Source organism: Miscanthus floridulus, chromosome 16, assembly GCF_019320115.1.
Source record: "Miscanthus floridulus cultivar M001 chromosome 16, ASM1932011v1, whole genome shotgun sequence".
In the NCBI taxonomy this organism is placed as follows: Eukaryota; Viridiplantae; Streptophyta; class Magnoliopsida; order Poales; family Poaceae; genus Miscanthus; species Miscanthus floridulus.
The window spans coordinates 53,058,211-53,080,549 of record NC_089595.1 but is presented as its reverse complement, the minus strand read 5'-3'; the positions used below and the strand labels follow the sequence as shown (position 1 = coordinate 53,080,549).

The 22,339-nt window shown below is 41.8% G+C and overlaps 1 non-coding gene across 1 annotated transcript; it reads right to left on the bottom strand.

Moving 5' to 3' along the window:
- Positions 1-17,440: 17,440 nt before the first annotated feature.
- On the bottom strand, positions 17,441-17,549 carry LOC136514693 (small nucleolar RNA R71). Its single transcript, XR_010773832.1, has one exon. It is a non-coding gene; the product is annotated as a small nucleolar RNA R71 (small nucleolar RNA).
- Positions 17,550-22,339: the final 4,790 nt, after the last annotated feature.

Genomic DNA, 22,339 nt, shown 5'->3' with positions numbered 1-22,339 from the left:
ATTTTCATGACTGAGGGGTTGCGGGATAGATCAAGTGGCATTGTGCCTTCTCTTGACCTCATCACTTTAGGTTGTTGCGATGTTTTCCTTCCCTTTTCCTTATGCATGGGTGCTTGGCCTTGACTAGAGCTAGCTCTTAGGGTTTGGCTTCGTGTGACCCATCGATGTGCATTGACGCATGATGTACCATGGTGTAGCCCCCATGAGTGAGTTGTGTCGATTGACATGCACTGATGGACACGGGTCACTTGGGAATGAGTGTGCCTCTAGAGTGTCACTCTTGACGTGCACTTCTTGATGTGCTGTGATGGTGGTGTTATGGACCTAGGGCAACTTTGAGGTGAACGCTAGACGTTTCATGCCGCTGACATGTGCCTTGGTCCCCGCGGTATTTAGTCGATGCATTTGTTTGTCATCTTGCTACCTTTTTTGCTTTCTTTTTGTTCGAGTCAAAACGTGCACTATTCCACTAGTCTCATACATGTGAGTGCGTGTTTTAGCTTGGGGCTAGCCCATGGGGCTAAAGAGCGCGTGACTCGTCGGCACGATAAGACTTCAGGGGTAGGTCGTAGATCTAGTGCGATGCGAGAAAGACGAGCAGGCGATAGGAGATCTCTTTGTACTCATTCTCCTTACCTTGAGCAAAACAACATCCTGTTCTCCTCAAACTCGAGCTTGGGTGCTTGATCTTGACTTGGAGCTGGTCCGCGAGGCTCATCCAGAACGACCTCTTAGTATGAACGAGAAGTTGAGGGGTAAATCACTGATTTGTCATGGTGCAGGGTGCGAACAAGAAAAGTTTGCAATAGGTCACTAGGATGATGACAAATAGTGCTATGCCTTAGAGCACATGTGTTGTGTCTATATGTGTGGACCCTGTGAGTGAGTCATGCCTGGCTGCTTGCGCAAGCCAGAATGGGTCATTTGGAAGGCGATTGACACCAAAATAGACTATATGTGTATCATGATCTTAGGTTTACCCTATAGGTTGGCTCTGAGTTTTTGGAACTATGGGTGAGCCTACATGTGTATATGAACATGCTTAGGTAGAGGGGTTAGGGATAAAGATGATGTAACAGAGTGGTGTACCAGAAGTCATCGAGGGTCCTATTGTCGTTTCTCAGGGCATGACAAGCCCCTGAGTGCGTGTGCGTGGTGAGGTCATCGTGGTCCCTAGGCCATAAGCTGGTGAGGGTGCTTCTCTACCTTCTAAAGCAGTTGCAACCAGATTGGGCAATGTCCTAGGCGGCTTTAGATCGACCCTTGCCGACTCACCATCCCTGGCAGGCGCATGAGCCCCGAGGATGATTTCTTCCCATTCTTCATGGGGAAATCCTAGATCATGAGGGATCGAGCGTCCTAGTGCCCGAGTCCTCATGCCTTGATGCTTTCGCAATCTATGCTTCCCTACTATTGCAAGTGCAGCCGAATGTGTCATGGCACTGTTGGCTTGGCGTAGCATGGTGTATGTTCAGAAGACACATGTCCTTAGATGAACACGCCTCCATGGGGGAGCTAATAGTTCATGTTGACTTGGTGGATGGTCGGTCTGGCATGTGCAGCTTGGCCTAGGCCCCTGGCTTGACCTTGAGAGGCATGATGTCGGATGGCCATTCGGTCACTTGTGATGACGCCGCATGGTGGCAGATGGTTTCATTGCTCATGTGCACCCTGATCTGCCATGTCCCGTGGGTGGTGAAGACACTACTTAGGGCATGATCCTTGCATAGGATCCATACTCCCTTTGTGGGGACCTTGGACGGAATAGAAGTCTGCAACGGGCATTAACCCATCGATACGGGTGAACTCATGATCTCCCAAGCAGATGTAGTCGCTGAGGGCCATTCCATGGGTGAGTTCGTCATGAGCTATGGGTCTTGGGTTTCTTAGGTGGAAGTCCTATCCATGGCTAGAAATAATAGGGGGTACTTGCCCTCCTATGTTGGTGAACTCTAGGATGCATCCTCTAGAGGCTATTCTGAGAGTGTGTCCACCATAGGCCATGGAGTCTAGGACTCTAGGGCGTAGGACCTGGTCGAGACCGAAGGCGAACATGGGCGCTGGCCCATCGAGATTGGTGAACTTGGGGTTCCCATGGCAGATGCAGCCACTGGGGGCCATTTCACAGGCGAATCCGTCAATGGCATGAGGAGCCATCACCTCCTTCTCATTAAAGAGAGTGCACGACTACCACCTACCTAGCGCGAGGAGCCATCGCCTCCTTCTCAACAAAGAGAGTGCACGACTGCCCCCTACCTGGCGCGCCAACTGTCGGTATTTTATCGATCGACTAGTGAATTTGTATGAATGTCGTGCTGCTCTAGGAAGACAATGGTAGCATCCAAAAGACACAAGGAATTATACTAGTTTAGGTTGGAGCCCTTGTCCAGTCTTAGAGAAGATTTAGTGCGTGTTCCTCGGTTGAATGCTATGAAGTTCTTAGAATGGGGGTTGCAAGACAGCGAAAGAGGTAGGAGAGTGGAGAGGAAGCGCCTGAATGAAGTCTCGAGAGTCCAACCCCTTGGATGGGTGCTCTGGCTGCCCTTATATAGAGTCCGAGGCTAGGCTACATACATACAAGGATATTCTCCTGACCGTGCAGTCGTGAGCCTAAGGAAGGGGAACTAGCTACTTGGTCAGCAAGGAAGCCCATCTTGTCTTGGTGTAGCATATGTCCGGGCGTGGTTGTCATCATGGTCTTTTGCTCATGTTATGGTATGGAGAGGCGCCAGCCGTGGTGGCACTATTGGCACGGTGCTGGTTCGCTAGTTGTCCTATGTGACATGGTCTTCATCATGGCCTTCCTCACTACCTCCTGGTCTCTTGGGGGCATCATATAGGAGTTGGTAGCCATCCCAAGGTCGTTGGTCGTCTTGCTACTCGTGGTGCTAATGGCCATGATCCTGGGCTCTGGGGTCATGGCCTATGTTGGCCTAGGTGCCCTTGAAAGTGAAGGTCGTAGCTACGAGTCCATCCCATAGTGGGCGGGGCCATATGCTTGTCGCATCAGGCCATATCTAGATGGTGGTCACTGTTCTTAATGTCGCTTTAGGTTTGTATCCCCAGCAACGGCACTAGATCCATTCTACCCATAAGGCTTCGTCCTTGTCCATCCATTCTTTAGCAATGACATACAAGTTCTTAATACATTCTAGCCATTATCATTGCTCTTTTTGGTCATCCTTGTGGTCTTCATGATTCCTATGCTTTGGTTGTCTTAGCGGATTTCTAGGGTCATCATGAGACTTAGGAGAGAGAGCATAAGAGGGATCATCGGGGTCAAGGATGGGTTTAGAGATTTGATCAAATGAGACATCTATATGGGCATAGAAGGGGAGAGAATAAGAATGGGTTCTAGATAGCTTGGCTCTCCTTCTATGGTTTCACTAGACATGCCACCCTTGTGTTCTTCCTAATGTCCTATATGAGAATAAGGATGCTTTCCAAGAGATCCCTTCTTGAGAGGATTTGATTTATATTTGCTCGAAGGTCTCTTGTGGAATTGGAAGTTTAAGCTTTTCCCAAAATCAGCATAAAAAGATCATCCTCACAAGAAATTTCAAAAGGTTGAATTTCTTCATTCCTTGGATGATTTTGGGATATTGATGGTTCAAGATCGGTAGCTAAATCTTGGGATTGGGGTGGTTGTGATTTGGCTATCAAAACTTCCTTTTCTTGTTCGGGAGATGATTCCTTCTTTGCCTCAGGGAGTTCATTATGAATGCTAGTGCAGGGAGTCTTTCCACTAATTCTATCAAGCACAGATCTTGCTTCACTAGCAGACAAATGAAGGAAAGCTCATCTAGAGGCTGCATTAAGGGATTCTATGGAATCCTTGCTAAGACCCATGTAAAAATGTTGAAGAAGTATAGGGTCTTGAATGGCAAGGTCTGGGCTAGTGATGTTGAGTTCATTAAAATGATCCCATGATGTATCAAGAGATTCTTCTTCTAGTTGTCTAAAATTTTGCACCGCTTTTTGAAGGATAACCACTTTAGAGATGGGAAAGAAATGTAAACAAAATTTAGAACATAACATTTCCCAATCTCCTTGCATACTTTCTATGGTTGACTATACCATTGTTTGGCTCTTCCCATCAAAGAGAATGGAAACAACTTCTATCTTAAGGTTTTGTCAGACCTGCCAGTGATACGCAATCATGCATAGGTCTGTTCAAACTCTTGTAGGTGTGAGTATGGGTTTTCATCACCTTCTCCCGAGAAGGATTGATCCCGACTCAGTTTTATAAAACATGGGCGCAGCTCATAGCCAGGTGTTATGATAGGCTCTGAAGATTTTGGTGGCTTTAGGCTTGCACTCATGGGTTTAACATATTGATAGATAGGAGTGGAATCCATGCTAAAAGAAAAAGTAAAATCAAAGAAAGAATAAAAGATAAAACATTAAGCTAGGCTTGAAGTTAATTCAACAACCATTTCCTTGGCAACAACGCCAGAAAGCTTGTTGGTATATTTAACGCACATAGATAAATCTGCAAGAGCACGGATACTGCTGTAGCTTTCACCTAGAGGTATTCCAAGTATCATATCCACAGGGAAACATGTGAGACTAACTATGGTCTAACTTAACTAAGGGTAGCAACAAGGTTAGGATAAATAGGAGCATAGAGAGGATAACTAACGTTCTCTAGTTCTGACTTAGGTAAGCTTATGTCTTCTACTATTCAACTAGGGCCATTACTAGGGAAATACACTAGTAGAGGATGCTTTCCTTCGCAATCGCATTCTACGTGCGCCTACAGACAGGAGGTGGACTACAAAGGATCAACAAAGCTATATAGTACAGGCTATATAGAACTTATGTCACTCACGCAATCTACCACCTTTCGGAATGTAGGGTGCATCCACGATTAACCTAAGTCTAAGCACCACGCTTATACTTATCATTGATACTCTACTCCCCCTAGGAAGAGAGTAAAGCACTCAAAAAAGAGTTGTGAACCTGAAGAACAATATAAACAAGACTCTTACTTGAATCAGAAGTTGATTACCTGAGAAATCTCAGGCGCAAGCTTAGATATAACTTGAATGCGCCAAGGTACAAGCCATAGAGAAAACACCGACATGCCGGCACCTCCTCCAAACTCTTACCTCACTCTCTATCTCACTATTATTTATAAGACTAGATCCTATGGAGGACTAATCTTCTCTTGATGGTTGCTCTGATCCTCATGATATGAATTAGGGTTTTAGGATGGCTCTAGGGGGTAGGGGCTGCTATATATAGGCTAAGGTGGAGTAGGGCGCAAGGAATCAGGGTGGAGTAGGGGCAAGGAATCGCCATGTGATCAATCCACGTCAACCCCCCGATCACTGTTGGATAAACCGACCTATAACCGTGTTAAAATCAACAGTGTAGATCTTGGAAACACATACGAAGCAGTGGAGGGCGAGCGGACTCTGGAGCAGGCCGACCGGCCAAGGGCTTGGGCCGGCCGACCCACTTTTGTGGCTGTTTGGCCCAATCTTTGGTGTGGTGTCTTCTGGAACCTTCTAGAGTTGTCTTTTGCAGTTTTCACAGTTGAATCACTTGTTGTCATCGGTTTGCTTGTTTTTAGTGTACAATAGTAGTCCTGGGAGCTATTTTCTGGATATATCCTTCTGAAAACACAGATTCACCAAAACTCTTGGAATTTATTAGTTTAAACCCCTATAGCTATGTTTGGTGATGGAATTAAGTATAAATACATGTTATGTTGATGGTTAATAATTGATGTTAGTGACTGTCAACACTTAGCTTTTTCCCGTAGCGCGAACCATCAACTGATATCATACAGAATGGCACAACCAACATATGAATCTGTTGCTCCCATTTAACTTATGTCTACTATGAAGCTAGACTAAGAACCTGAATAGATAGATAACAAAGGAAATTTATCAAATACCTAGACTAGGCACAGTGCCCGACTACAATTCAGAATCTAGGTGCTACCCAAAGAAAACACTAAACATTTATGATTCAAGAAAACATGCAGCGGTAAAACTATAATCCCACAAAAGCTAGTGGTAAACTAGAATAGCAGACATCAAGGTCTATATCAAAATCTTTACGCCAATGGCTTCCCCGGTAATGGTGCCAGAAATGCTTGTTGACATTTCTTAATTTCGCTACTAGGTTTGTATCCCCGACAACGGCGCCAGAAATGCTTGTTGATATTTCTTATGCTCAAGTAGATAATTCCACAAGCGCATAGAGTATCATTGTAGCATTTCACCCAGGAGTATTCTAGGTTATCGTTATTTATATTTTACCACAGGGAAGTAAGGGTTAAAGATGGAGATACTTAACCATCATGTATCTACTAACTAATATACCGACTAGACTAAAGTGGGGGTAAGTGATAAACAATAAGGTGTGGTGACACACAAGGATCCAATCATGAAAAGGTAAATTGGAAACATAACTAAGTAGATGGACAATAATAAAGAGAATACTAGAATCCTAAGTTACTTCTATTCAAGCAGTATTCTAGCTAGTGACTGTGGCCATACTAATAAACCAATGATAATGCAAGGTAGGATGCAATAAGAGTTCGGATGTACCCGCCCCAAACTCACCTAGAGGGTTGATTGAACACAATGCACCTTTGCCCTATGATTTAACAACTAGGTCTATCGTGGGGGAATACATAGGATGGATAGGGCTATCACCACCTACCAACTACCCCAATCTATCCAGAGACCTAGCCACATTGCAAGGTACCCAATAGTATAAGCACCATGCTTACACTATTTGATACTACCCTAGCTTCACATTAAGACTAGAGCATCAACTAGTGATGAACAACTCATGCTACAGAGAGCCCACTTATCATTGGAATTATAAGCATAACCAAAGTATAACTAGAGAACAAGACTAGTACATAAAGAAAATGACTTGAAATAATACTTGCATAGAAAGTAACATACTAAAATAAAGTACTTATAAGAGAAAGACAAAGCTATACTAGACTCTTGAAGGCTGGTCCAGAGCTCCCACCAAGACTAGCTACTACAAGAAGAGCTACATCTTGAGAGAGTAGAGAGAGCTACATCACTTTGGTGTGTTGGTGTAGGGGTGTGTTATAAGTGAGGGGTGAGGGTCCTATTTATAGTGGGAGGTGGAGTAGGGGCTACTCCATCACCACGTTAGTGATCCGCATGACATCTCTCCTTGCCCTTGGATCAAACCACCAATGAGGCACCTTAAAATGATGCATAGGATTGCTCCCAAGTGTTTTTCCTTTCATGTGTTTGAAGGAGAGGCGGTGGACTGAAAGTGGGGCAATAGGCGGCGTTGTGGGGGTGCTGGGCAGAGTGCCACTATGGAGTGGGCCCTCCGCCTTCAGCGTGGTGGCCCCAGGGGTGTAGTAGGGTGTGGGTATGAACACCATTTGTCCATTTGAGCACCTGACATACTAGATGGTGTCAGCAATCCATGTGATGCCTCTTTTTGGCCCTTGATCAAGCACCGACTTGGAATCAACTGTAGAGAAGGCTTGGGAGTTTGTTTCTTGCACTTGGGGTGGATCAGTGACATGGCAGGGGACCAAGGGGCACCGGGCGGCACCAGGTGGGGCTAGCTAGCCCCACCAAGTGAGCCTAGACCCTCTGCCATGTCCACTTGCCTTCTAGTGCTTGATATTTGACATTTTTGTATAGTTTTCCTGCATGAGCAAAGATCTCCAAGTGCAATGTTGATGGTCAAAATAGGCATTTAGTGACTATCAATAGTCACCATATCTGTCATCACCGCTTGGCGGTCTAGTCTTATTTGTGGCGTGGCTTAGGGATGGTGCCTACTCCAAGAGGGTTGTCCCTTCAGTCCTGGCAGACTAAGCAGGCATGCCTATCCTTGTCTGGACAGTTATACCCGGTGAGGCTCGACCCCTCCTCACCCCTTCTAGGGGTCGAGATGAGAGAGGGAGGTCATGCGGTGTGCGGCGAATGGAGGAGGGAGAGGTCGTAGCTGACTCCCTGTCGTAGCATTTGGCCTATGTCTACACAACTTAGTTGGGCCATGGTCATTCGGGCTTATATCAACTTGTGCATCATGGGCCACCTAAGTGGCTAACTAATCGGTGTCTTGAGATACCTAGGGTATCATAACCCCAACAATACTAGAATTCCAATTTCAGTATTTAGGTTCAGATATAGTACGTACATTAAATGTTTAGATTCAGATACGGACTATCCATAAAGGATTTTGGCCCTTTCGAGATAGTCAGATATTGGGAAATATATGTACCGTTTTCATCCCTAACCACAAGTGTCTAGTTTGGGGCTCCCAATGAGGACTCAAAAACATCCTCTATCTTCTCCTAACCCCTGTTGTCTAGTGACACTTCATGTAGAATCATAACCCATCACATGATACGGCTGACTTGGGGACAAACTACGCTTAGCGGCAACCTATCATGTCAAATCAATACTACAACGATGATTGTGCCTGATTAAATCATCTCGGTTGCTTCGGTCTCTAAACCATGTGACCCTCACTCATTGCAACACCCCACTGCTCACTAATCATGATTGTGTCATATTGTATAGGGCCACCGCAGAAACAGCACCGATGGTGATCCCACCATGACGCCACATTCGGGTGTCAACCCATGAGTATTCTTTAGTCTATCACAACATAGGCAGAACATGGATGTCTAGTGTACAATGTGAGTACAACAGCATTGGCCTAGGAGAAGTGGTAAGAGGAATAAATTAAGAGGTTGATTTCCAAGTTCCTTGATATACGAGAAGTGGTTGATGGTGAGTTGGAGGTGGTGGTAGAGGCCTTGGTAGAAGATATTAGCAGAATCCATATCCTGCCATAGTGAGTTGATCAACTAGAGTAGGATGAAAGGGAAGACAATAAGGTGGTGCTAGAGTTGGGTGATGGGCTTGGACCTAGTCCAAAAGATATTCTAGCCCAGGATGTGTGTGTGGTTGTATATGCAAACTCCTATGTCCCCATCAAATCAGAAAGATGGGTTTGAGTGCCAAAGACTAGGGTTCTTGATGCGGCAGTGATGGCTATCAAGGAAGAATGGAGTTGATCTAGAGATTGCATTGGGGGCAAAGCTTATTGACTCACGTTTGTTTGCTCAGGTAGCCAGAATGGGTCTCATGGGTTGGAGGGGAGGAGGTGGCCAAGGAACTAGGGGTTACCAAAGGGGGTATTGGGGATAGAGGATAAAAAGGCTAGGACCAGGCCAGGGGAGAGGATGATGGAAACATGTGTTTCAAATCTCACTGGAATGATGATAGAGATGGAGCACACAGGTTTGAGCATGGGGGAGAGGTGTTCCACTCTAAGAGGGAATAAGAAAGATTCTTTAAGAGGAGGATGGAGATGGATGGTGCTCGTCTCAAAGAGGAAGAACTCTAATATAGGCTTTTGAAGGACCATGAGGAAAAAAGTGAGGAAAGAGACTGGCAAGGACAAGATGGAGGGACAGGTGCTACTGGTGCAATGAAGGAGGACACCATAGGTCCAACAGCCCAAATCCCCCCTCTGTGTGATAAGTAAAAAGAATCTAGACATATGGTGCCAAGATGTCCAAGAATCAAGGGGAATAGACATATCTGATTGTGTGGTTATGGAATGCCATGACAACTTTCTACAACATTATTGGCGGTCCTAAATTTAACCACCGAATCCCACGTAAAATTTTCATATGAACACCAAACTTGGTATTAGGGTTTATGAACTAACAAATTTCATGAGTTTTGGTGATTGTTCATTTACGGAAGGACATATCAGGATAACATAGAAAAAGTGCTCAATATGCACATTTAGACAAAGCGTAACACAGACCCGACATGGGCCCAAGGGGAGATGGCCCACTTAGCAGGTAAATCAGGGCCCAGTCACATAGAGAAAAAAGCCCCAAACCCGAAGCAAACCTTCTCCAAATCGCATCAAACTTTACATGACCCATCTAGAAGCCCAAAGAGGACCACCCGCATGACCCTCTCTCTCATTCTAACCCCCAAAAGGGGTGAGGAGGGGTCGAGCCTCATTAGGTATAACTGTCCAAACAATGATAGGCATGCCTGCTCGGTCTGCTAGGACCAAGGAGACAGCCGTCTCGAAGGAGGCGCCATCCCTGCGCCACATCGTAGACAAGACAGGACTGCTAGGTGGTGATGATAGATAAGGTGACCACTCTCCAAATATAGTCCAATGCGATGGGCGTACGATGCCACCAACTATGGGATGGGGCTCGTAGCTATGGCCTTGACTTTCAAGACCACCTAGGCCAACATAGGCCATGACCCTAGAACCTAGGATCATGGCCATCGGCTCCATGAGCAGCAATACGACCAATGACCTTGGGGTGGCTACCAACTCTTGTATGACGCCCCCCGAGGAGATCAGGAGGTAGTAATGAAGGCCATGACAAAGATCATGTCGCATAGGACGGCTGGCGAACCACCACCATGCCAACAATACCGCCACGACTGGCACAGTAGCACTACGCCACCCCATACCGCTATTGGTATATTTTAGACGCACACAGATAAATCCGCAAGTGCACGGATACCGTTGTAGCTTTCACCCAGGAGTATTTCAGAGTATCGTATTTATCCACAGGGAAACAATGGTAAAATAAGTTGATAATTCACCATCATGTATCTACTAACTAGTATACTAACTAAACTAAAGTGGGGGAAAGTGTTGTTTATGATAAGAGTTATGAATAATGACTCACACTTAAGAGAATTACATAACAAATGAATAGTCTAGCTAAGTTGAGAGGACAACGGGTGAGTTCAAGGTTCCTAAATACTTCTCCATTGCTTTGGTTCTATAGGGTATAATTAATCATGTGTAAATATAGCGATCATACACAATAACACTTTGGAGCAACAATACCTTTCCAACTCTCGAGGGGGATGAGGAAGCATAGTTGGGGGAAGGCTGCCTAAAGCTCTATGAACATCAATCCTAACATGGTGGATTACAACAGCCTGACAGAGCTGTCACCCCTAGGGCTACCACAACTAACCATAGGATTGAGCGCAATCTCAGGTAACCTATAGTCTAAACACCATGTCTATACTATGGATTACTACTCTAGTCACATATGATAACTAAAGCACTCGATGCGAGTGGTGATCCCATGCTAAGGTATGATAACTATACTAACCATACACATGAAAGGCATAAAAAAGATAGAGAAGATAAATATATTAAAGCATAAGTCTTGCAAAGGTGAGATAAAAAGATATACCCGACCTCCAAAGATTTTCTCCAGAACCTGAACATGGCTCAACTCTCTCTAGCTCTCAACTAGAGCTATTCTACTTCTACATCTTGAGAGCTGGCTCTGATCCTGACGAGGAGGATATGAATTAGGGTTTTAGGGATGCCTCTAGGGAGGGGGTAGGGGTTGCTATATATAGGTCAAGGTGGAGTAGGGGGCAAGGAATCAAGGTGAAGTAAGGGGCAAGGAATCGAGGTGGTGTAGGGGGCAAGGAATCACCACATCATTGATCCACATCAACTCCCTCGATCACCGTTGGATGAACCGACTTAAAACTGCCTTAAAATCAAGGGTCCACATCTTAGGAAGACGTACGAGGTGGCAGAGGGCAAGGGGCCTCCGTAGTGGGCTAGTTGGCCTCACCACTGGTCCGACCAGCCTGCTACTATGGTAGGTGGGTCTCCCCTTCAGATGGTAGGTCCTAGGCTCTATCTTGAGTCGACTTTCTTAGGTTTCACGAGTTGAATCACTTGTTGGTGTCGGTTTGCCTATTTGGAGTGTATGACAGTGGTCCTAGGAGCTTTTTCTATATAAATCCTCCTGCATTCGCATGTTCACCAAAGCTCATGGAATTCATTAGTTTAAACCCCTAGACCTTTGTTTGGTGATCGAATTTAGCATATATGCAGGTTATATTGATGGTTTATTATTGACATTAACAACCGTCAACAAGTTCCCCCACATTTACCCTTTGCTAGTCCCTGAGCAAAGTTAAACTGAGCAATGGATCAGAAGTTGCTACAATGCTTTCATGCCTCAAAAGTACATAGGCATTCAATCAAGAACTCTCCTCTGGATTAGAATAAACTGATCTGATTTTCAAACTTACCCATATTACCTTCAACCATGGGGCTTCTTAGCCTTCACTTGGGTCTTGAGCAATTGAAAGACAGAACGATCAAGTCAAGCACTATGTCTCAAATTCTTTGTTCCACCATTGTTTCAGAGTTTTTATAAGTTTTGAAATAAAACTCAGAGATTCTATTGTATGACACTCTCAAGTCTCTCAATATATGTGGTATTTGTGGATCCTCACCAAGGTAATAAAGATATTATGCCTTTTTCTCTTTCTACCACTAAGGCTTATGTGGAGTTCATAGGTAGGGAGAAATCTAGAGCATACTTGCACTGCATATACTGTAAAGTAAAACTATGGATCCAAAGAGAATTGAGTCATACAATCAAATCAAGATGTGCATGTGTGTGTGGATATATGGTAGATATATATATGGTGGCTAACCTAATTCTACTTTGCTCCTTGAAAACTTATCTCTCTTTTGAAACATGGAAACATTTGCTAGAGAGCAGGGGCTATCTCCTTTTTTTTAGGCGGGTATCTAAGTACCCATTGTTTTAAATATCTTGGACACTTTTGTGTCCATTTTTTTCCCATATATTTTTTCTTTTCTTCTCTTTCTTCTTTTTTCTGATTAACTTATGCATAGCCCATGCCTATTTTCTGCAATTGAACTTTTGAGAGATAGTAATGGAGCATTTATTTGGTGGATGGAAAACCTAACATGCATGTTTTTGTTCACTACCAGTGTAAGAGTAAAACATTTTTGGGTGGATCTAAATGGAAAACATTTTTTGTGCCTACCCCAGTGTAGGAGTAGTGCATATTTGGGTGGTGTGTACGTGATCTTGATTTTAAGAGCATGACAAATCTCTCATAAGGGTCACAAAGCTCGACAAAACTCAATGCAAAAGCAAGCAACATATATGTAAAAGTTTTTCTAGACTAAATAACATGTATGGCTCTGGTGGGAATTCAAGCCTTGCCACACAGGAACTCATCATGTAATATTTTTGTGCTTTTTAAAATATAAATCTCTAGAACTTTAGTGTTACTTGGAACAAGATAAACAATAGCTCAGACCTTCTCAAATCATATCCGTCAATTACCTAGACTTAGATCAAGCATATGCCACCATGAGTTTCAAGGTCAGAGTAAATCCTTATATCAAATAAGTTTTGTCCAAACCTCAGGAGAATTCAAGGCTAAAACCTAGGTACTTGAAAGGAATTACACCAGAGCAACTATTCATCATTTCCATGGAATAGATTATTCTGAGTCCTCTTTATTTTATTCTGCTCTTAAAAACAAATTAAAGCAAACTAGACACATCTTTTTATTTTGTTTCCATCTTTAGATCACACATTATTACTATAAATGACGGATGCAAAGATAAGTTTTTATTTTGTTTTAATTCACCTTTTTTAGCTATTAAAAAGAGACTGAAAACTAAAATATAGGGAAAGAATACTTACCTAGATACACGGGAGTACTTCTCCCCTAAACTAGCTCTTTCGGTGAGGGTTCGGTGTCTTAAGTCCTTTGAACCAGACTTCTCCTTATGAAGTTCATTAATCTAGTACCCCGGTTTGCTCTTAAGTTGAGGATTCTTATGATGTCACCTCTAATGGTGATGTCACCTTTTTCCGCCAAACCCATCTTGATTTTGAGTTTGGATTTTGGTTTGACAGGTTCATCTTTCTTGACTTGTTCCTCCTTGTTTTGTGTTTTCATGTCAACCATTAGTAGTAGAAACTGACGACATCTTGTGTGCATAATTATTGATGGTTCAAAACTTTCACTTGTAGAACTTTGTGAATCAACTCCCTCTCACTTACTCGAAGTGTGTTCTTCTCATGAAGACAATGTAGAGATCAAGTGCATGGGCTCTGTTGGTGGAAGAACACCAATAGAACCATAACTTTATTTATTCTTCTCTTCCTTAGGCACATTGGATCATGATAAGTATTGATGTTATGTGCCTTGTTCATTCTTACAACATGGGTCATAAAATGAGAATGACTATGACAGTTGAATACATTTGTCAAAAAGAGTGGAGTTGCTTAACCTAAGGAAGGATTGTCCATCTTTACAAAATGTATCAAACTTTACATGATTATGACTATCATCTTCGAAAGATAAGATATGCAAAAAAATTTCTCATTTGGTTAAGACTATGAGATCAAGGAAGTGGTGCTATGAACAAGCTTAAGAAATAAGACATGTTGAGTTAATCTAGTTGAATCAAGCAAAGTTGTAACTCAATCATGTTTGCTTCTTCATTTATGTGAATACCAAGATCAAAGGAAAGCTTTTTTAAATAATGACCACTTACCTTAAGATGTTACCTCCATCATTGGAGCGTGATGACACCCTGTGATGAAAGGTAGATGACTTGTGGTAATCTTTTCTTCCTGCTTGAAGCTTTCCTTTCTTGAGCTATTCATGAGCACCTTGTCTCCTATGTCGCACTTCTTCTTTCTCATCCTTTTATCATGCCATCCTTTTGTCCTTTCTTTTGTGGATCTCGACACTTTGTTTGCTTCTCTCATTCTTGCAAAAGATTAGTGGATATACCCAAAGGAGCATACAAAAATGATTCGAAGCAAGGGTAGTGTTATCATAGAGCTAAAGGTCATCCTCTAACGAAGCTGGTTTTAACATTTTAATTAGCATAGAACATTTATCCCATGTTTTAATAATGTGCCTCATTTGTTACAAAAATTTCTTCTCGCAAGGATTGATTTTACTTTACATCTTAAGTTTGATTTTCATGTATGAAATTTGTAAACATATTCAAACTTATAGAAACAAAGCAATATTAAGAGGAGGGATTGCAAACCAGCATGCTAGAGCGATAGGAGCCTAGGAGGAACAAGAGTAGGGTTGTATCAATTGTAGAAAAGTCGGCCTTCCTGCTAACACCTAGACTTTTATGTCACTCAACACTATCAGCGAGGACTCATGGTTTTTAGGTCCATTGAGCAGGACCTCTCCCTTGCTTCTAGCTTTTTTTGCAGCATCTGATCTAGGAGACGAAGAAGCGGACAGTAGCATGTTCTTCTCCCATCAACCTTTCTTGATTTTTGTTGCTTCTCAGTTGATGAATTGGTGTTCATTGGAGATGCAGACTCGAGTTCCTCCTTGATTGCTGTTGATAGTAGTTAACAACAATTATAAACCATCAATATAGCATACATAAGGGCATAAATATAATCACCAATGAAGGTCTAGGGGTTTAAAATAACAAATTCCACAAGTCTTGGTGAATCTGCATTTTCTACATGGTTTAACCAGAAAACCATCAAGGTGGACCAAGATGTTAGAATTATTGCACTTATCTGTAGTGAAATGGACACTAGAAGGTTCTAGAAAGACTCGAGAGGACTCCACACCGAAGCAAAGGGCGAGAAGCCACCAGGTGGGGCCAGCCCCACTTGTAGGCCGGCCAGCCCCTAGGGCCCACCTATCAGCCCCTCGCTGTTATGTTAGTTCTCCACCACCTCCTAGGCTGCATCTACACCATCCTTTAAGTCGGTTTGATCCAAGGGCTCACATTGGACGCTCTAGCCTATATATACCAGCCCCTACCACCCCTTGAGATATATTGCATAAGTCATTTGAGAAGATAGAAACCCTAACCATCCTTAGAGCTCCACCATATTCTTGGGCATAGCTAGTTAGGCTAGGTCTAGAGGGAGGCAAGCAGTCTTCGCTTGGATTCCCGATCATGTCAAGAGCCTGGTTTGGTATAATCTTTGTACACCCTCTCTTTTGTACCTCTATTATTTTTATATGCTAGTTACAATTGTTATGACAATATTAGTATTCATCTTATTCATGTTCTTCGTTATAATGTTTAATGTCTACTTTGATTATATACTTAGTATAGCTAGTCTATCATTATGTTTATGCCTAAGTTCATATAGCGGTCACTCTAAAATATATGGGGTGGGTGGTCGACATTGTGTAAGCATGGTGCTTAGACATTGTTTACCTATGGATACACCCTATATTCTAGGTCCTGTGGTAGATCACGGATGTGCCACTCCTGTTGAGTCCTTTGTAGTCCACTCCCCAAATATAGGTGCAAGTAGGGTCCGGTTACGAATGAAGAACAACCTCTATTCTTAATCTTCCTTAGTAATATCCCTTATGTGTAGATCTAAAGATAACCTTAGCCATGACTACTAGGTTTAATTGCACTAATCAATTTATGCTTTGACTTGTAATTAAGAATGACTTAGGAATTATTCCCTTAATATTCTACCTGACCATGCTAATGCCATAGAAAGGAGTACTCTGAGTGATTTATCATTATTGATGATCAATACATATCATATATATATATATATCTTATCCTATGACTTACCCCTATTATGAGTAGAATATTGGTTATGGTTTACTTCTCCATTAATAGTATAAGTTATCAATACATGTCCATGCTAGACCTTCCCTATGGTAAAAATATAAATAATGATACCTAGAATACTTCCGGGTGAAGTGCTACAATGGTATAATTATGTGTGCGCTTGTAGATCCTTTTCATTCATATATTCTTCCTAGTCACATAAATTAATAAAGAACTACTTAGTATTATTCTAGTAGTAATGCTATGTAGTACTAACAAGCATCTCTAGCATCATCACTAGGGATGACAACCTAGTAAAGTAATGTTAGGACATATAGGTTTATAATAGGTGGCTACTAAACAAGTGGCAAGTTAATAAATACCAACAAATATTTCTAGTGCCGTTGTTGGGGAAGGTAGCTAGGCAAAGGAAGTATTGATAAACATATACTTACTGATGTGATCAAGGAAAACCATTAACCTCTACACAATCAGGCTTACCCATGTTTTGTCTACTTGTGTATGTTATGTTTGGTAATGTATGACCGGTTTTGACCTTCCAACAAACTGCGTTGAAGATCCAAAAGCATTAATCAAGAGAACTAGAGCTAAACTCAAGAAAGTTCTAGTTTTAAAGTCGAAAGACAACCATATAAGGCAAAGCTTAACACCTGAATTTGAAGCTATGGCTAATAGGATTCTCTGTGAACTCTTTGCTCCAACTACGGCCAACATCCGTACTAGACCAATAGTCAACGAGCTAAGCCAGCCCTCATCAACATGGTGCAAGCAAGCCAGTTTTGTGGAACGGCACATGAAGATGCGAGTGCACATCTCCAACACTTCCTAGAGATCTGTAGCATTTTCACCATCAAAGGAGTAACCCAAGATGCCATATTACTTCACCTCTTCCCATTCTCACTCTTAGTGAAGGCAAAGCAATGGTTCTACGCCAACAAAGATAGAAATACTACATGGGATAACTACTCCACTGCCTTCCTAGCAAAGTTCTTTCCCATAGGCAAGACCAATGCTCTGCGTGGGAGAATTTCAAGCTTTTAGCAATAGCATGATGAATATGTCCCTGAGGCATGGGAACGCTTTCAAGATTACATTACGGAATGTCCTCATCATGGGATGGAGAATTGGCTACTCATGTAGACTTTCTACCATGGGTTGACCAACAGTACTTGTGAGACTATAGATGCTGCTACTAGAGGTGCATTCCTATCACTCACCATACCAGCTGCAATAGCTCTTATGGATAAGATGGCCTCCAACCAAGGTTGGAATGAAGAACATCTTCAGACTCGCAAGAGAGGTGGAGGTATGCATCAACTCAAGGAGGTAGACATGCTTCCTACCAAGATGGACCTACTGATGAAGAAGCTTGAAGATCGAGCCAATGAGAAGCAAGAAGTCATGCACATTCATGATTCTCGCATGACATTTGAAGAGTGTGGAAATACTGGGCATTTAGGGAACAACTGTCCTAAAACCCAAGAGGATGTGAACTTTGTCAACAACAGCAACTACTTTTGTCCTCAACAGAATCAAGGATGGAACCAGCAATAGAGACCAAACTACCAAGGTAACTATAAAGGTAATAATTTTAATAATTTCAATCAACCACCCTTGAGAGAATTAATTGCTAGCCAATCCAAACTTATGGAGGGATTATCAAGAAAGATAGCTACCAATGATAAAATTCTATATAACATAAATAATAGAATGGATAGCTTTGCTTCTGCCATTAAGAACCAACATAGCTTTAATAAAATGGTAGAATCACAAATAGCTCAGCTGGCAGCTGTTGTTCCTCCATTCGACAAAGGTAATATTCTAGGGCAACTAGAAGATCTAGAAACTACAAATCTTGTCGATATTCACAATGCAGCATATTATTATATACAACCATCGATGGGAAGGTGGATAGATTATACCTTGCTAGAAAAGAAGAGTGATCTAGGGAGACCTATCATCCCCATCACCATCGAACTGCACATTTTCCATTAAGCTATCTGGGACTTCAAAGCAAGTGTGAACATCATGCCTAAGGTAATTTATGATCAAATTAATGGAGATACTTTGTTGTACACTAACATGCTTTGCAGCTTGCAGATCAGTCACTCTGTTACCCCAAGGGAGTTCTTGAAGATGCCATTGTTCGAGTGGGACAATCATATGTTCCTATAGACTTTGTGGTTCTAGAAATAGGTGGAGTTGTAAGGGCACCCATTATTTTGGGCCGACCATTCCTAAGCACGACAAAAGCGATGCATGGACAGTGCCAAGATCTGCTTCACAATCAAAGATAGGAAGGACAAGTTTTCTTTCAAGAACCACATCCTGTAATCTCCTAGACATCCACAAACGCCATACCTGCCCAAAGAGACAACAGTGACCAAGAAGAAGAACAATAGGAGAAGGAGGAAGAACAAGGCCAAGCATCCTATTAGTTAACATGATCAACACACTTTGATTAGAGTACGACAACCTCCTCGCTTCACCATTCCTTGCTAAGAAGGATGACCTAGGCATACCCTCAATAAAGTGTACCATTGGACAAAGATTTTTTCACAAGACCTTCTGCGACATTGGGTCGGGTGTTAATATAATGTCCAAGGTAATATATGAATACTTATTTGGTGATGAACCTTTGTTCCCTACATATATGCAATTGCAGATGGTGGATCAATCAATCCGATTTCTGGAAGGAATATCAAAAGATGTCATGGTAAGAATACACGATCAGTTTGCCTCTGCTGACTTCATGGTTCTTGACATGGGTGAAGAAGAAGATGATACACCTATTATATTAGGAAGACTGTTCCTCAACACAACCAACGCAATCATCTACATCGGATCTGGACAAGTCCACTTGTAATTCTTTAGAGAAAAGGTATGCTGTTATTTCAATAGTTATACCACTTATTAACATCCCAAGAAGACCCACTCTAGGAGGAGACGTCGATCATCCCAACACTGAAAAAACCCTCCAAAGAATGAATGGAAAGAAGATGAAGAACCTGAAGAAGTTGTGAAAGATGAACCTACTCTGCCTAACTCAAGCCCACAGACCAAGCAGGTATGGAAAGAGAAGGTGACATCACCATCAGAGACATCATCACAAGATGTGCAACCATCTGGGTCACCATCGTTGAGATCACTTGATGCAGCAGAAGAGTGAAGAACTTTTCTCCAGCCAAGTCCTGTCTGGAGGACTTAAAAATCCAAACACTGGCCATGAGGTAACATCGGTAGTTATCCATATTTACTTTTTAGTATTACATGAATTACTTTTCACTTTAGCATATTCATTTTTCTACATTAGCATTGTATTTAGAAAAGGAAAATAAAAAGTTTCATGACTGCATTACATCATTGCATCATAAAGCCTAAGCCCCATGTGAAAAATTTTCTCGGTGTGTAAAAGCCCAAGGGACTATTCACTATGGTGGCATAATAATAATAATAATAATGATAATATATCATGCATGCATATTTTCTTTCTACATTATATAAATAAGAAAATTGGAAAAAATATTTAATAGACATCCTGCTAGAACTTTGCCAATTAGGGAATCTGTCTAAACCCCAAAGGACAACAAATCTTTGAATGGCTGATCGCTAACCCCTTATTCTAATCCATGACATGAGTTTTGGTGTTCTTGTTGGAGTATTTTGTAGGATGGTCAAGAGTAAAGGCATCCATTTGAAGTATATTTTCCCAAACTATCGCTACACTCGCTGCATGAGGAACACAACTTCTGGATGGATGAGAAAGACTTTTGCTGGTAGACTCACTCTAAGAAAGACCATGACAACATGTAGCTTGGGGGAGGAGCATCCCCCATGTATCTAGCTAAGTATTTCTTTTCCTTTTGGTTTTACTATTTTTAAGTTTGCTTCATATTTTCTAAAGAAATAAAAAGATGCATAACAAACTAAAAGAAAAATAAAAGTTTATCTTAGCTAGTTACATATATATTAAGGCATGACCTTAAATTTTGAAAACAAAATAAAAGATGTGTTAAGTTTTCTTTAATTTTGATTTTTAAGAGCTAAATAAAAGGACTCTAAGAATAATCTCTTGCAATGGAAATGATGAATAGTTGCTCTATCATAATTCCTTTCAAGTATCTAGTTTTTAGCCTTGAATTCTCCCAAGTTTTGGATATGACTGTTTTGATATAAGAATTTACTCTGAACTTGAAACTCATGGGTAGCATATGCTTGATCCAAGTCTAGGTAATTGACGGATATGATATGAGAAGGTCTGAGCTGCTGTTTATCTTGTTCTAAGTGACACTAAAGTTCTGGAGATTTATCTTTTGAAAAACATAAAAATCCTATAGGATGAGCTCCTATATGACAAAGCTTGAATTCCTACCAGAGCCATATATGATATTTAGATTAAGAAAACTTCCACTCATATATGTTGCTTGCATTGCATTGAGTTTAGTGAAGCTTTGTTGATCCTTATCAAAGGTTTGTCATGCTCTTAAAAGCAAGATCACATATACACTAGCCAAATATGCACTACTCCTACACTAGGGGTAGGCGCAACAACATGCCATTCCATCTAGATCCACCCAAAAATATTTTTTCTCCTACACTGGGAGTAAACACCAAAAATATTCTTGATAGGATATGCACCAAATAAATACTCCAAAGTTCTTGTTGCTACCTCTCAAAAGTTTTGTTGTAGAAAAGAAGCATGTGGCTATGCAAAAGTTATTCATAAAAAAGAAAGATGAGAAAAAATGGACAAGTGTCCAAGATATTTAAAACAATGGGGACTTAGATGCCCGCTAAGAAAAAGAAGAAGAAAAGATTAAAAAGATAGCCCATGTTTTCTTGCAAAGTTGTTTTCAAGTTTCAAAAGAGAGATATGTTTTCAAGGAGCATAGTAGAATTAGGTTAGCCACCAAATATATCCACCATAGATCCACATAGATCCACACAGATGCACATATTGATTTGATTGTATGACTCAACTCTCTTTAGATCTGAGGTTTGACTTTACAATATATGTATTACAAGTATGCTCTTTCATGCTTTTTCCACTCCTATGAGCTCCACATAACCTTAGTTGTAGGAAGAGAAAGGCATAACATCACTTTTGCCTTGGTGAGGATCCACAAATACCACATATATTAAGAGTGTCATACAAAGGAAGCTCTGAGTTTTATTTTAAAAAATCTATAAAAAACTCTAGAATAATAGTTGAGCAAAGAACTTGAGACATAGTGCTTGACTTGATCATTCTGTCTTTGAATTGCTCAAGACCCAAGTGAAGGCTAAGAAGCCCCATGGTTGAAGGTAATATGGGTAAGTTTGAATGTCAGATCGGTTTATTCCAATCTAGAGGAGAATTCTTGTTTGAACGCATGTGTACTCTTGAGGAGTGAAAGCATCGACACAACTCCTGATCCATTTACTAAGTTTAGCTTTGCTATGGGGCTAGCAAAGGTTAAGCTTGGGGGAGTTTATTGATGGTAGTTAACAACCATTATAAAACCATCAATATAGCATACATAAGGGCATAAATATAATCACCAACGAAGGTCTAGGGGTTTAAAATTAACAAATTTCACAAGTTTTAGTGAATCTATATTTTCTATAGGGTTTATCTAGAAAATTGTCAAGGTGGACCAAGATGTTAGATTTAATTGCGCTTAACCATAGCGAAATGGACACTAGAAGGTTCCAAAAGACTCAAGAGGACTCCACACCGAAGTGGAGGGCAAGATGCCGCCAGGCCATCCCCACCTGTAGGCCGGCCGAACCCTAGGGCCCACCTATCAGCCCCACGTTGTTATGTTGGTTCTCCACCGCCTCCTAGGCCACATCTATGCCATCCTTTAAGTTGGTTTGATGCAAGGGCTCGCGTTGGACGCTCCGGCTTATATATACTAGCCCCTGC